This window comes from Apium graveolens, chromosome 1, assembly GCF_009905375.1.
Source record: "Apium graveolens cultivar Ventura chromosome 1, ASM990537v1, whole genome shotgun sequence".
Taxonomy (NCBI): domain Eukaryota; kingdom Viridiplantae; phylum Streptophyta; class Magnoliopsida; order Apiales; family Apiaceae; genus Apium; species Apium graveolens.
In genome coordinates this window covers 14,920,757-14,936,911 of record NC_133647.1, presented here as the reverse complement: position 1 = coordinate 14,936,911, position 16,155 = coordinate 14,920,757, and the positions used below count along the sequence as shown (strand labels likewise).

Sequence of the window (16,155 nt, the reverse complement as noted above, 5' to 3'; positions counted from 1 at the left end):
ACTGATATTTGAATCTTGATATTATCATCCGTCGACTTTCAGATCATCCGTCGATGACTTACTTGATCATCCGTCGACTGCTATTTTAAACATCCGTTGAAAGTCATTTGATCATCCGTCGAAGCTTTGTTAAGCATCCGTTGATAGCTATTTTGGCACTTGACTTCATTTCACTTATACAGAATTATAAGACATTGCTTATGTACAGTTAATCAACCTATTCTGCATATCTAGTTAAAGTCAACATGACTTATATACTACTACAGATTCTATACAAAGGTGTATACAACACTGTGCTACAAACTCATTAATACATAAGCTACTCACTCGATGGATAATAAGTTACTCATCCGTCGGGACTAAAATGAGTTATCCGTCGGGACTATAATTCTTATCCGTCGAGTGCTACATTATTTCACTAAGTAAAATCTACTTAGATGTTTTGTTTAGGTACTCATCAAGTGCACAACATATTCACAACAAAAGTTGGCTTTTATCAGTTTCGTGTTATTCGATTAATATCATCACTATCACATGCTAAAGGTAATAACAATAACTATTGAAGGAAGTAGTAATGAAGTTGGGATCTCATGAGTGTTTTAATATTATTAATTTGAATTGTTAATTAAGTGATTAATTAAGTAATTCATTGTAGTTAATATTTAGTCAACAATTCTAAGTGTTAGTGTCTTAACATTGGGAAGTAATCATACATTGGTGCGTGAGTTTAATTAAACAATAATTAGTCTGAGTCTCTATAGGAATGAACTAGAAAGTATTCTATATTACTTGCGAACGCGTATACTTGCGTGAATATTAGCGTGTATTTGCGCCCTAACAAGTTTTTGGCGCCGCTGCGGGGGACTCGGCATATTTGTTTAGTTTATGTACTTACCATCATTGGTCATTAGGACTCAGTGATTAGGACGTAGTAGTTACTTATTGTTTCCGGTTGTGTTTCAGGTACTTTAGCGAGCGTTTATGCAAACTCGTTCTCGTACTCGCAAGAGGACTTTAGATACAGCTGAGGAGACAGACAAAGTTCTTGATATTCCGGAGAAGATAGATTTTGAATATTCGGATTCAGGAACTGAGCAGAAAGAACCAGTAAACATGGTTGATCATATTATTCAGGCTGATCTAGCTCTTATGGACTTTTCTCGGCCAAAAATTGATGACATTCAGTCAAGCATTCTTCATCCAGCTATTCAAGCTAACACCTTTGAAATCAAGCCGGGGACTATTCGGATGGTGCAGAATTCTGTTTCTTTTGGAGGGGCTGCGACTGAAGACCCCAACATGCACATAAGGAATTTTGTCGAGATCTGCAGCACTTTTAAGTATAATGGCGTAACTGATGAGGCTATCAAGCTGAGGCTTTTCCCATTCTCACTGAGGGACAAAGCTAAGGACTGGTTACATTCTGAACCAGATGGGTCCATCACTACTTGGCAAGATCTTGCGCAAAAGTTTCTGGTGAAGTTTTATCTGATGGCAAAGACTGCTGCTATGAGGAGTGCTCTTACTCAGTTTGCGCAGCAACCTACAGAATTTATGTACGAAGCTTGGGAACGCTATAAGGAAATGTTGAGAAAGTGTCCACATCATGGAATGCCTGATTGGATGGTGATCACTGGTTTCTATAATGGTTTGGGGGCCCAATCTAGGCCCATGCTCGATGCAGCAGCTGGAGGCGCCTTATGGGCTAAAAGCTATACTGAGGCTTATAATCTTATCGAGACTATGGTTGCAAATGAGCATCAAAACCCAACTCAGAGGATGATGCCTGGGAAGGTAGCAGGTATTCTGGAAGTCGATGTAGCCACCGCTATTGCAGCGCAGCTCCAAGCGCTGTCAATGAAGGTTGATTCTCTGGCTACATATGGAGTTAATCAAATAGCTATGGTTTGTGAGCTTTGTGCAGGTTATCATGCTACGGATCAGTGTTCTCTTGTCAAAGAATCTGTTCAGTATGTGAATTATTATCAGCAACAACAGCAGCCTGTGCCAGCTACTTATCATCCTAATAACAGAAATCATCCAAATTTCAGCTGGGGTAATAATCAGAATGCTATTCAGCCACCATATCAGCAAGGTGTGAGTAAACAGTTTAATCCACCTGGATTCCAGCAACCACAGCAGTATGCTCAAAGGCAATCATATCCTCAACAGGGAAGTGAAGCTGCACCTACTAGTGCTAATTTTGAGGAACTTAAGCTGTTATGCAAAAGTCAGGCGGTTTCTATCAAGACCTTGGAAAACCAAATAGGTCAAATAGCCAATGCAGTGCTCAATCGTCAACCTGGCACACTTCCCAGTGACACTGAAGTACCAGGCAGGAAGGAAGCTAAAGAGCAAGTCAAGGCTATTACCTTAAGGTCTGGGAAAGTGGCTGATGCTGAAAAGCTAAAAGAAGGAGAAGCTGAAATTAGAGATGAAGAAGCTAAGCAAAAGGAGAAAGCGACGAAACCAAGGAAGACTACTGTTGAACACACTCTGCCTGAGGGTAATACAGGGGAGAAAAAGCTCTATCCTCCACCACCTTTTCCTAAGAGATTGCAGCAACAAAAGCTGGATAGACAGTTCGGTAAGTTTTGGGAGGTGTTCAAGAAACTTCACATCAATATACCTTTCGCTGAGGATCTGGAGCAAATGCCTAGTTATGCGAAGTTTATGAAGAATATTCTTTCAAGGAAGGTGAAACTGGATGACCTTGAGACCGTTGCTCTCACGGAAGAATGCAGCGCTGTTTTGCAGCAAAAGTTGCCTCCAAAGCTAAAAGATTCAGGTAGCTTCACCATTCCTTGCACCATTGGCAAGTTGACTTTTGACAAGTGTCTTTGTGATTTGGGAGCAAGCATCAATCTGATGCCGTTGTCGATCTTTAAAAAGTTGGAATTGCCTGATCCAAAACCCACATACATGTCTCTACAATTGGCTAATCTATCTATTACTTACCCAAGGGGCATAGTGGAGGATGTGCTAGTCAAGGTGGATAAGCTCTTCTTTCCTGCAGATTTTTTTATTCTGGATTTTGAGGAAGATAAGAAGATTCCCATAATCTTGGGAAGACCTTTCTTGGCTACTGGCCGTACCTTAATAGATGTGCAGAAAGGTGAACTTACGATGCGGGTACAAGATCAGGATGTGACCTTCAACGTATTTAAGACAATGAAATTCCCTACAGAAGATGAGGAGTGCTTAAAAGTGGATGTGATTGATTCTGCGGTTACTTCGGAACTCGATCGCATGCTAATGTCTAATGTATTGGAAAAGGCCTTAGTGGGGGATTTTGCCAGTGATGATGAGGATGACAACGAGCAATTATAATATATGAACGCTTCTCCCTGGAAGCGAAAGCTGGACATGCCGTTTGAATCTCTTGGTGCTTCTGACCTCAAGAATACTGAAGGAAAGCTCAAACCATCAATAGAGGAAGCACCTACCTTGGAGCTCAAGCCATTACCTGAACACTTGAGGTATGCTTTTTTAGGTGATACATCTACTTTACCTGTTATTATTGCATCTGACCTTTCAGGTAGTGAGGAAGAAGCTCTTAAGGATTTTGAGAGAATTCAAATCAGCTATTAGATGGACCATAGCAGACATCAAGGGGATCAGCCCTTCATATTGTATGCATAAAATTTTGCTAGAGGAAGGTAGTAAACCGACTGTTGAACAGCAGCGCAGACTTAATCCTATCATGAAGGAGGTGGTGAAGAAAGAAATTCTGAAATGGCTAGATGCAGGCATCATTTATCCTATTTCTGACAGTTCGTGGGTGATCCCCGTACAATGTGTACCTAGGAAAGGAGGTATCATTATGGTAGCAAATGAGAAGAATGAGCTCATCCCCACTCGAACAGTTACAGGATGGAGAGTATGCATGGATTATCGAAAGTTGAACAAAGCCACGAGGAAGGATCACTTCCCTCTTCCATTCATTGATCAGATGCTTGACAGGTTGGCTGGTCATGAGTATTATTGTCTTCTGGATGGCTATTCAGGGTATAATCAAATTTGTATTGCACTAGAGGATCAGGAAAAGACTACCTTCACTTGTCCATTTGTCACGTTTGCTTTTCGCAGAGTTTCATTTGGGTTATGTGGCGCCCCGGCCACTTTTCACAGATGTATGATGGCTATATTCTCTAACATGATTGGAAATAATGTCGAGGTGTTCATGGACGACTTCTCCGTCTTTGGACATTCGTTTGATGAATGTTTGAATAATCTTCGCGCCGTACTCAAAAGGTGCGTGGAAACTAATTTGGTGCTCAATTGAAAGAAATGTCATTTTATGGTGCGTGAAGGCATTATTCTTGGGCATAAGGTCTCTAGCAAGGGTCTGGAGGTGGACAAGGCCAAGGTGGGAGTCATTGAAAATCTTCCACCACCTATTTCTGTGAAAGGAATCCGTAGTTTTCTTGGTCATGCGGGTTTTTATCGGCGATTCATCAAGGACTTTTCGAAGATATCTAAACCGTTGTGCAATTTGCTTGAGAAATATGTACCTTTCAAATTTGATGATGAATGTTTGGCGGCATTCGAGACTCTCAAGAAGAGTTTGATCACTACACCAGTTATTACAGCACCAGATTGGACAGAGTCGTTTGAGATGATGTGTGATGCGAGTGATTATGCGGTAGGTGCAGTTCTGGGACAGTGCAAGAATAATCTCTTTCATGTGGTCTACTATACGAGTAAGACTTTAAATGGGGCCCAAATGAACTACACCACTACGGAGAAGGAGCTCTTGGCTATAGTCTTTGGTTTCGAGAAATTTCGATCTTATCTGCTTGGGACTAAAGTAACAGTATTCACTGATCATGCGGCCATTCGCTATTTGGTTTCCAAGAAGGATTCGAAGCTGAAACTCATTCGTTGGGTGCTCTTACTTCAGGAATTTGAGTTAGAAATCAAGGATCGAAAAGGTACTGAGAATCAAGTAGCTGACCATCTCTCTAGGTTGGAGAATCCCGAGTCTACTTCACAAGATAGGACATTAATCAATGAATCTTTTCCGGATGAGCATTTGTTCGCAGTTCAGGAGGAAGAGCCATGGTTTGCAGATATTGTAAACTATCTTGTTAGCAATATAATACCTCCTAATTTGACCTCCGCTCAAAAGAAGAAGTTTCTGCATGATGTGAAGTGGTATATGTGGGATGAACCATAATTGTTTAGACAGGGAGTTGACCAGATCATCAGGAGATGTATCCCGTTCTGTGAGACGGAGGGGATATTACGAGACTGCCACTCCACAGTTTATGGTGGATACTATGGTGGTGAGAAGACGGTAGCTCGTATTCTGCAAGCAGGTTTTTTCTGGCCTACTTTGTTTAAGGATTCTCATCAGTTTATTTTAAGGTGTGATCCTTGCCAAAGAGTGGGAAATTTGACGAGAAAGGATGAGATGCCGTTAAATGTGATGCTTGAAGTCGAGGTCTTTGATGTTTGGGGAATCGATTTCATGGGGCCTTTTGTCTCATCCTGCAATAATCAGTACATCTTGCTGGCAGTCGATTATGTCTCAAAATGGGTAGAAGTCAAAGCTTTACCGACAAATGATGCAAAGGCAGTGCTGAATTTTCTTCGTAAGCAGATTTTCACAAGGTTTGGAACACCTCGTGTAATCATAAGTGATGAAGGGTCGCATTTCTGCAACCGTAAGTTCACTTATATGATGCAGCGTTATAATGTGAATCATCGAGTTGCTACTGCCTATCATCCGCAAATAAATGGTCAAGCGGAAGTGTCTAACAGAGAGATCAAGCGCATTCTAGAGAAGGTTGTTTGTCCGTCAAGGAAGGATTGGTCTTTAAAGCTCGATGAAGCTGTTTGGGCTTACAGAACAGCATACAAAACTCCACTTGGTATGTCCCCGTTTCAGTTGGTGTACGGTAAGGGATGTCATTTACCTGCGGAGCTTGAGCATAAGGCCTACTGGGCGTTGAAAAAGTTGAACCTGGACTTAGATGCAGCTGGTAAGAAAAGAATGCTTCAGCTTAATGAACTTGATGAATTCCGACTTCAAGAGTACGAGAATAACAAAATGTATAAGGAAAAGGTGAAGAGGTGGCACGATAGGAAGCTACATCCTAAGTTATTCATGTCGGGGCAACAAGTTCTCTTATTCAACTCTCGTCTCCGACTTTTTCCTGGGAAGTTGAAATCGAGGTGGTCTGGACCTTTTATTGTCAAAACTGTGTTTCCACATGGAGCGGTGGAAATTTTTGAGAATGATCCGGACCAAGCATTCAAGGTTAATGGTCAACGTTTGAAGCACTACTATGGGGACATGGCAAACCGAGAAGTGGTTAGTGCCATTTTATTGACTACTTGAGAAAGGTACGCAATGTCAAGCTAATGACAAAAAAGACGCGCTGTGTGGGAGGCAACCCATGATTTGTTGTTACAGGAACTCTTAGAAGTTAATAACCTATCCAAAAACACAAAAAAATTAGAAAATCGGGACTGAAATTTTTTTTTTCCACTGACCCCCTGAGCGCCCGCTCATCTCTGCTGAGCGACCGCTCAGGGGTCGGCTGCCAGAATTTTTTTTACAGTTCATAAAAATACAAAAAAAAAAATCAGAAAATTAAAAAAACCCAACACATCCCATAAACCCACGAACTCTTTTCCTATTACTCCATGATTTTTATCCCTCAACCCCACTCCTAATCTAATTTAACCTAATCCACACCCTATATATACATACACCTATCCTACATATCTCCCACAAACTTTCTACACTTAAACTCTCTCCCAAACACAAAAACTCAGTTCTTAAACACTTTTATTCAAGATTCAATGGCACCCAAGAGAGCACGAACTATTGATAGCAGCAGCACAGTTCCTACTGCTGATTCATTGAGGGGTACTGCTGCAAGGCCTCGGTTGAATGACAGAGCTGTGGAGGAGGAGTACACTAGGCTTTTGGGGAAGCCGATTATGAATGAGAGAGGGTTTTTACCATCGGGGAGGGATGGTGAGTTGCTACCCATGATTGCAGAGAAGGGGTTGATAGCTTTTTGTGAGTCACCCGAAGCGTGCCGATGAGCGTGGTTCGCGAGTTCTATGCGAACGCGAAGGCCGAAAAGAATGGGTTTTCTGTGGTCCGAGGGCTAACGGTTGATTATCACCCAGCGGCGATTCGCCGTGTGATTGGGCAGCGAGAGAGGAAGCCCGAGGAGGAGAACTAGAATGAGAAGACTGCTGAGGATTTTGACTTGGATTTGATTTGTGCTACTCTCTGTAGGCCGGGCACAGTTTGGACCTTCAAGACCGGCACTAATGAGTATCGTCACTTCCCGGCGATCGCTATGAACAGGTATGCCGGTGCATGGAATGCATTTATTTATGCTAATATTTTGCCTTCTTCGCATGCACACGAGGTCACAGTTGAGAGAGAACAGTTATTGTGGGGAATTCTTAATGAGGAGTACTATGTGGACCTTGGTGAGTTTATCTACCAAGGAATTCTGAAGTTTTTGAGGGGAGCTAAGCATATGAACATCCCTTATGCATCCACGATTACAAAGCTTTGCCGAGCAGTGGGAGTGAACTGGCCGGCTCATGAGCAGTTGCAGTGGCCAGCCGCTCCGATTGATTCTGGGACTCTGAATGGGATGCAGGAGTGGACCAGTGGTGAGCCCGAGGAGCATGGGCTGGGTTATCGTCTTCCAGGAGGGCGTCCAGCACGAGGTGCTACTATGGCTAGGCCTAGGCGTGATGAGGCTGGTTCTTCGAGAGCTCAGGAGGGTGCTGGGATGGCTGATACCCAGTATAGGAGGCTTTCACGGCGAATGGATGCCATGTACGAGACGTAGAGCAGGTTTTCTCAGGAGCTCACCCTTGCGTTAGGGACTGCTTTTCGGGGCCTTGGAGCTGATATCCAGTGGCCAGTTTTTGGTGAGGACTCTGCATACCCGCCGCCTGATACTCCACCCACTGAGGGTGATGATGATGATGACTCTGAGTAGGTGTACCCTGAGTTCCTTTCTACTACCTTCACTGGGGACAGTGAAGATTTTAAGTTTGGGGGTGGTAGTTAAGGAATATTTTGTGAGTGTCATATAGCTGCATATTCATGATAGTTTAGTTCATATAGTTGCATAATTTTTGCCATATAGTTTTTTTTTATTTTACAGCTTTATTTGTTTATCATGTCATGTAGCTCATGCATATACCATGATCCCTTTTGTGATGATTCATCGACTGAATTGTGATATTGATGCGAGTGTAGTGATAGCATTAAAGTGATATTGAGTCGTGTAGGTTGATATGCATGCTAGAAGCACTTGTAGTTTCACTAAGTCTTAGAGAATGCTTAAGGGCTAGATTGTTGTTATGATCTGATTATTTTCGAGGTTAATCTATTTATTATGCTTAGAATTCGATAATAGGTTCTTAGTGATAATGGCATGAAAAAGAAAAAAAAATGGAGTAAAAATGGAATTTGTTGCTAGTTGTGGCTAGGCATCAAATGGCTAGTAGCCGGCTCGCATGTTATGCGAGTAGTCTAGGGTTGAGCAAGATGGAGCGAAACGCACTTGCTCAGAAATTTAAAAAAAAAAAAGAAAAAAAAGAAAAAAAATTCTGGTGTTTATGCATAATTGATCACGAGTGGGCTCTTTGGTATTCGAGTTATTAAGTTCTTAGGGGACTTTGTGCCTAGTGACCTAAGGCTTTTAGAGTCTGGGATCCGCTAACCTAACGCTCGTTACATGGATACCATTGTATAAGTCTTTTGTGGACCTCACTCATTGCACGGTCAAATAAGCATTGTTGTCGTAAATAAAAAACATGATTCCGTAATAAGCTCCAAAATTCTTGTAGTGTTATATGTCGCTTTGTGCCTAGAATTTTTATTCTTTGTATAATCATGTGATTGCCTTGATCATAATTGAGTCATAATAATTGGTCTAGTTCCGAAGCATATCTGTTAAGTATCTGCACACACCACGTTTCTGGCTGTATGTTCGTTTGCATGAGTTTATTGATCTGTAGTCGCCTAACTGCATTTATTGAGATGTTGCAATTTGGTTGGTTTGTTCGTAGTAAGGGGGATCGCTGCATTTTCATATAGATTGCATTCATGCATGTTTTATTTGTTTTTGAGTCTGTGACGCTTGAGGACAAGCATCGATTTAAGTTTGGGGGTGTGATAAGTGGCATTTTATACCACTTAGAACATCTTAAAATGACTTAAATTGGTGCCTTGAAATCAAGTATTTTGTGTATTTGATGTGTTTTTCTAGTGTTTATGCATTTCAGGTTATTAGTCGCATTTCGGAGGAGTAATCATCAAGAATAAGCCTTGGTGTAATAACCCCAATTTTTGGGAAATTTTGAAACCCTTATGAATAGTGTTTTTGCTGAATGAGAAAACTTTTCATGCCACACTATATAGGGGTTCTGATATGGATATTCTGAGATTTTATTAGTACTTTATATGGGATATAAGTGTATGTAAAGATCGTCAGAATCCAAATACGAACACTTTGATTTTTCCCGGAAATCCAATAGATACGGAAAAAATTGAGTATAAGGTAACATGATAAAAGGATTTAAATTAAAGGATTATAATAGAGGATCATAAAAAGGAATATAATGTATTGAGAAAGGTTAAGGGAACCTAAGTAATAAGATCCTGGGTATGATCCCTCAAACGATAAACGAAAACGAAAGTTAAGCGAACAGTATAACAGATCAGCGGTCATTAGACAAACAATTAGGAAGTTAATCAAAGGGATTAGAGAGGATGATGTCACCCAACCAATGAGAAGAGGACAAGGAGGGGAGGATGACATCATGAGGATGATACAAGCATGATATGGGAAGGAAGGAGATGTGGTGGCTTTTTAACCACACAAAATCAAGGGCAACTAGGTAATTTACTAAAACAAACACAAAAATCAAACCAACCAAGCCAAGCAAATCATTTTTCATCAAAATCAAAAAGAAACCAAGGCATTGTTCTTCATGCTCTCGGCCAAAACAGAACAAGCACACTAAAACTGCTGTATCTCCTTCATTTCTCACTCAAATATTGTGTTCTATAGCTCATTGGAAAGGTATTGAGATGACCTACAACTCTTGTTCACAAGTCTCGTCCAAATAATCATGGTAAGATCCTCATTTTTACAGTTCTTTAAATCGGACTTTTATAAACTTCAAAGCCTAACTTTGTGTTCTTGATTTCTTTGGAAAGATCAAGCTTGTAGGAGGCTCCCTAAGGCTTCCTAGCAACTTAACACCTCCCAAGGAAGGTATAAACTTTAAACCCTAGCCTTTACTTTATTTGTTAGTAAGTTTAATGGTTGGTTTTGTGAAATGAGAAGCATGGATTGTGATTATTAGTAGTTTGGTTTGATTTGGAAGTGTTTTGGTAATTGAAGCTTGATTATAGTTCATAGGTCTTGATTGTGGTTGTTTGAGTTGAAAACCTTGGAGATTATGGACTGATGTGGTATGGTTTCGGTGAAGTTTTGTTGTATTGATGGTTATGAGTTGGTTGGTGGTTAATTGGAGTAGTTTAAATATTGGCAATCGCGTAAACATAGCCGTCGTAATGTCCAATTTACTTTATACTGCTTTTGTTCATAACATTTGGACCCGAGAACTCCCTGCTAGATTATGACCATTGCCATGTTTAGATAGTTCATGTTACGAGCTTCATTTTGATATGTAGTTCGTTTGATTCCGATGTACGGTTTAGGAGAAACGACCGTTTCAAGTAACGGCGTTTCGCGAACGAATCATTTCCCCTCGCCTTACTTTGAAACATAGGTTAAAGACCAAAAAGGGTTAATTAATGTATGAAACAATTATGGTAAGAGTGTTAGGCAGTTGGTAACACACTCGCGAAGGAATCACTTTAAAACTCGTAATGGTTAATTTATTAAAAATGGTGGAGCCGAGGGTACTCGAGTGACTTAAGAGAATCAATAAGCGCAAAACAAGCGTTAGAGTCTAAGTTAGTTAAAGTATAGATTTACAAGTGACTTTGGTTTAATTCCAACTTACTTATTGTTTATAGGTTACCAGACTCGTCCCGAGCCTTTTATCACCCCAAGTCGCTCAGGCAAGTTTTCTACCCGTTATAACTGTTGTTGTGATGAATATATGTATTTGCATTATCTTGCGATAGATGCATGTTGGTTAATTAGCAAATGATGCAATATATTGAAGCATGCTGCTATGGTATATATATATGCATGCCTGTTTCGCATTCTTTCCATATATATCTGTTGATTCAGTTGATAATACCTATGCTAGAGGATAGCGGTAATTTGCATATACCCTTAGTACAGGGACCCAAAGGTGAAAATATTTTCTAAAACCGGGAGTCGAGGATCCCGAGTAGATTTTATATATATGGATATAAATATATATATATATATAGACTTATATATATATATGGTCATAGTTTTCAAAACTATTAATCGAATAAGGTTTATTCGATAACTTTAACTTTATTTCATTATTGAATATTATTTTGAATATTCATTCGGGGACTTATGACTCCTTTTATTTATTTATCTGAATATTATTTGAATATTCATTTGAGGGCTTATGACCCTTTTATTTATTTATCTGAATATTATTTGAATATTCATTCGAGGGCTTATGACTCTTTTATATTATTTATTGAATATTATTTGAATATTCATTCGAGGGCTTATGACTCAGTTTATATTATTTAATGAATATTATTTGAATATTCATTTGAGGATCTATGACTCCGATTATTTGCTGAGGTATATTCTTTATTTTATTAAAGAATAAGGTGTCAATAATCAAACTTATTTTCGATTATTCAAATAAAGATAGTACTTTCATATAAGTATATCTTTGGTTATTTAATACTCGTTTCAAGTATAAGTTTTAATACTTCTACTTCAATTATTTTTATAAAGATTATTCTTTATAGGAATATTATTTAAATAATAATATTTAGTCATTTTCTAAATATTTTGGGGACTGATTTACTTCATTAAATCAGCTTTACTCCAAACACTCTATAAAGTGTTTTCGAGTCTTCAAAATGATTTTTAAAAGTTAGAGCGGATCTGTAACACCCCCAGATCCGGGGTCGGGGATCCGGGTCGTCACGGTCTTTCTTTCCACAATATCACTTCACTTAATTAATAATAATAACCTTAAGCTGTGACCCCACACTAACACACACCACAACCCGTTATAGTCTCAGAGATGAAATTCAAATAAGTACAAGTCTTTGAATCCACAATTTAAAAGTTATTACAACCCAAAATGATTACTTGATAAATTTACAGTTAATTGCCATTATCTGTCACAAGTTATAATTATACATAATTTGATTCTCAAAAGTAGATGGTCTGAACTATAATGGATCTACCTCTGCAGCTATAGCAGCTACAACATCATCGGGAAGACGCGGGACGCTTCCCACGCGCTTGCGCTGGGTCTGCTGGAGTCTGGCCATCTCTCCTAACTGTTGTTGTGTGATGAAGAAATAAAGCAAGAGTGAGCCTTACAGCTCGCAAGATAATATGTAGTGATAACAATAATACAAGTATCTAAATGGATACTTACTAGAATCTTTATCGTGTGTAAGATAATTACTTACTAGATATAAGTAAAAACAAGGAATGAAGTTACCAATACTTCCCCACACTTATATCATTTATAAAGCTACTTGAACTATCACCGTTCAAAGTATTATAAGATTCACGAGGTCATCTTATAGATGAGACCACAAATAAAACTTGAAAATATTTGATCTTTGAAATATTTTGAAAAGAGATGAAGTTACGAGATACTTCATTCAATGGATACACCAATAAAAATGTTTGACCCTGTCAATGCTTCGGCAACCACCCATTAGTAGCCTTTCGATCGAAATGCTACGGGTAGTGTTGCAGAATTATCCAAATGGATGATGAACTCATTACGGGAGTTTACCGCGCCAGGAAGACCACTTACGATGATCAGTCGTAGTAGTACAACCCCACCATTTTCTACATGTAGAGGAGAACCTGTCGGATTTACTTGTCAACCGAACACTGAACTCCTAAGGAATGGACCGCCTTAGCGGAACTTCCAGGCCATTTGGGCCAATATAATAAGGCTGGGCCGGCGCTACTCGACCACTTACGCCACTCCTAGTTCAGATGAAATCCATGACTCTGAAACGTAAAGCTCGTTTCCCCCTTTCCCCAAGTAGAAACTTGTTGATACGGCTCCACCAAGAAGTCGTACCTAGTTGGAAAGGAAAACTCACCGATATTTCCCAGGCGATGCCTGTTAATGGATTAACTTGTTCCAAGAATTTTACTTCCCGAATATTGGGTAAGTAATCAAAAACTCTTTTACCAAGACAGCAACCTTGTTGCGAATATAAAACACACCACCGAGCCGGATCCCCCAGGTTTTGAGCGAGTATTTAAATCCCCTTTTTAAAAGGAAGATCTTAAATATAAAAATAGTTTTGGGATCCGCTCTAACTTTTGAAAATCATTTTAAAGACTCGAAAACACTTTAAAGAGTGTTTGGAGTAAAACTGATTTAATGAAGTAAATCAGTCCCCAGAATATTTAGAAAATGTCTGAATATTATTATTTAAATAATATTCCCATAAAAAAATAATCTTTATAAAATAATTGAAGTAGAAGTATTAAAACTTATACTTGAAATGAATAGCAAATAATCAAAGATATACTTATACGAAAGTGATATCTTTATTTGAATAATCAAAAATAAGTTTGATTATCGACACCTTATTCTTTAATAAAATAAAGAATATATCTCAGCAAATAATCGGAGTCATAGATCCTCAAATGAATATTCAAATAATATTCAATAAATAAAATAAGCTGAGTCATAATACCTCGAATGAATATTATAAATAATATTCATTAAATAAAATAAAGGAGTCATACATCCTCAAATGAATATTCAAATAATATTCAATAAATAATGTAAAGGAGTCATACGCCTTCGAATAATATTCGGAATAATATTCAAATAATAAAATAAAAGGAGTCATAAGTCCTCGAATGAATATTCGTAATAATATTCATTAAATAAAATAAAGTTATCGAATAAACCTTATTCGGTTAATAGTTTGGAAAAACTATAACCATATATATATATAAATATATATATATATATATCCATATCCATATATACAAAAATCTACTCGGGATCCTCGACTCCCGGTTTTAGAAAATATTTTCACCTTTGGGTCCCTATACTAAGGGTATATGCAAGTTACCGCTATCCTCTAGCATAGGTATTATCAACTGAACCAACAGATATATATTTCAAGAATATGAAACAGGCATGCATATATACCATATCATATGCTATAATATATCGCAAGAATTTGCTAAATAACCAATATGCATTTATCGCAAGATCATGCATATTCAAATGTATACATCACAACAACAGTATAACGGATAGAATACTTGCCTGAGCGACTTGGGGGTGAGAAAGGCTCGGGACGAGTCTGGTAACCTATAAACAACAAGTAAGTTGGAATTAAACCAAAATCACTTGTAAATCTATACTTTAACTAACTTAGACTCTAACGCTTGTTTTGCGCTCACCGATTCGCTTAAGTCACTCGGGTACCCTCGGCTCCACCATTTTTAATAATTTAACCTTTACGAGTTTTAAAGCGATTCCTTCGCGAATGTCTTACCAACTGCCTAACACACTTACCATAAATGTTTCATACATTAATTAACCCTTTTTGGTCTTTAACCTACATTTCAAAGTAAGGCGAGGGAAAAAGTTTCGTTCGCGAAACGCCGTTACTTGAAACGGTCGTTTCTCCTAAACCGTGCATCGGAATCGAACGAACTACATATCAAAACGAAGCTCGTAACATGAGCTATCTAAACATGGCAGTGGTCATAATCTAGCAGGGGGTTCTCGGGTCCTAATGCTATGCACAAAAACAGTCCAAAGAAAATCGGACGTTACGACGGCTATGTTTACGCGATTTCCAAATTTTAAACCATACAAAACCAACCACAAACCAACCTCAAATCCAACACACAACAAACATCCATCCTTATCACATCATAACAACCCCAACCAATTCAATTTAATCATTCATACTTATGCTTAAACTTAACTTTAATCATACTTAAGTTCCTTTAAATCAAAACCACAACAATTACCATTCCATTTCACTACCATTCCAAATCCCAAACTCTAAATCATAACAACAAACTACAATATCAACCCACTAATCAAAATCATCTTATAATATATAGGAATCTAGGGTTTGGAGATGGTATACCTTCCCTGAAGTGGTGGGTGGAGCTAGGAAGCCTTAAGAAGCTTTGAGAAGTCTTAAGAATGCTTGGATCTTCAAGAAAAACAAGAAAAAGTTCAAGTTAAAAACTTGAAAACACTATTCATTGTCTTCTTCTTTGATTAAATGAAGAAGATTGAGAAGGAATTAATGGCTTAAACTCATGATATAGTCCTAACTAAGCATGAAGATGATTAGGGAATTATCTTACCAATTTAGGAAGCTTGGATCTTGGATTTTGAATTTCTCTTGCCTTTTGAATAGTGAAAAGCCGTGAGCAATGAAGAACAAGCCTTGGTTGCTTTTGATTTTTGATGAAAATGATTTTACTTGGCTTGGTTGATTGGTTTTTGTGCTTGCTTTAGTCAATTACTTTCTTGCCCTTGAAATTGTGTGGTTACAAAGCTACCACACCTCCTTCCTTCCCATGTCATGCTTATGTCATCCTCATGATGTCATCCTCCCTTCCTTGTCCTCTTTCTATTGGTTGGATGACATCTTTCCCCCTAATCCCTTTGATTAACTTCCTAATCGTTTGCCTAATGACCGCTGATCTGTTATACGGTTTGCTTAACTTTCGTTCTCGTTTATCGTTTGAAGGATCATACCCGGGATCTTATTACTTAGGTTCCCTTAACCTTTCTCAATACATTATATTCCTTTTTATGATCCTCTATTATAATCCTTTAATTTAAATCCTTTTTATCCTGTTACCTTATACTCAATTCTCTCCGTATCTTGTGGATTTCCGGGAAAAACCAAAGTGTTCGGAATTGGATTCTGACGATCTTTACATACACTTATATACTTCATAGAGTACTAATAATATCCCAGAATAT

At 38.5% G+C, this 16,155-nt stretch overlaps 1 non-coding gene across 1 annotated transcript; it reads right to left on the bottom strand.

Moving 5' to 3' along the window:
- Nucleotides 1–1,506: 1,506 nt before the first annotated feature.
- On the bottom strand, nt 1,507–1,613 carry LOC141680020 (small nucleolar RNA R71). The gene has a single exon (XR_012558228.1). It is a non-coding gene; the product is annotated as a small nucleolar RNA R71 (small nucleolar RNA).
- Nucleotides 1,614–16,155: the final 14,542 nt, after the last annotated feature.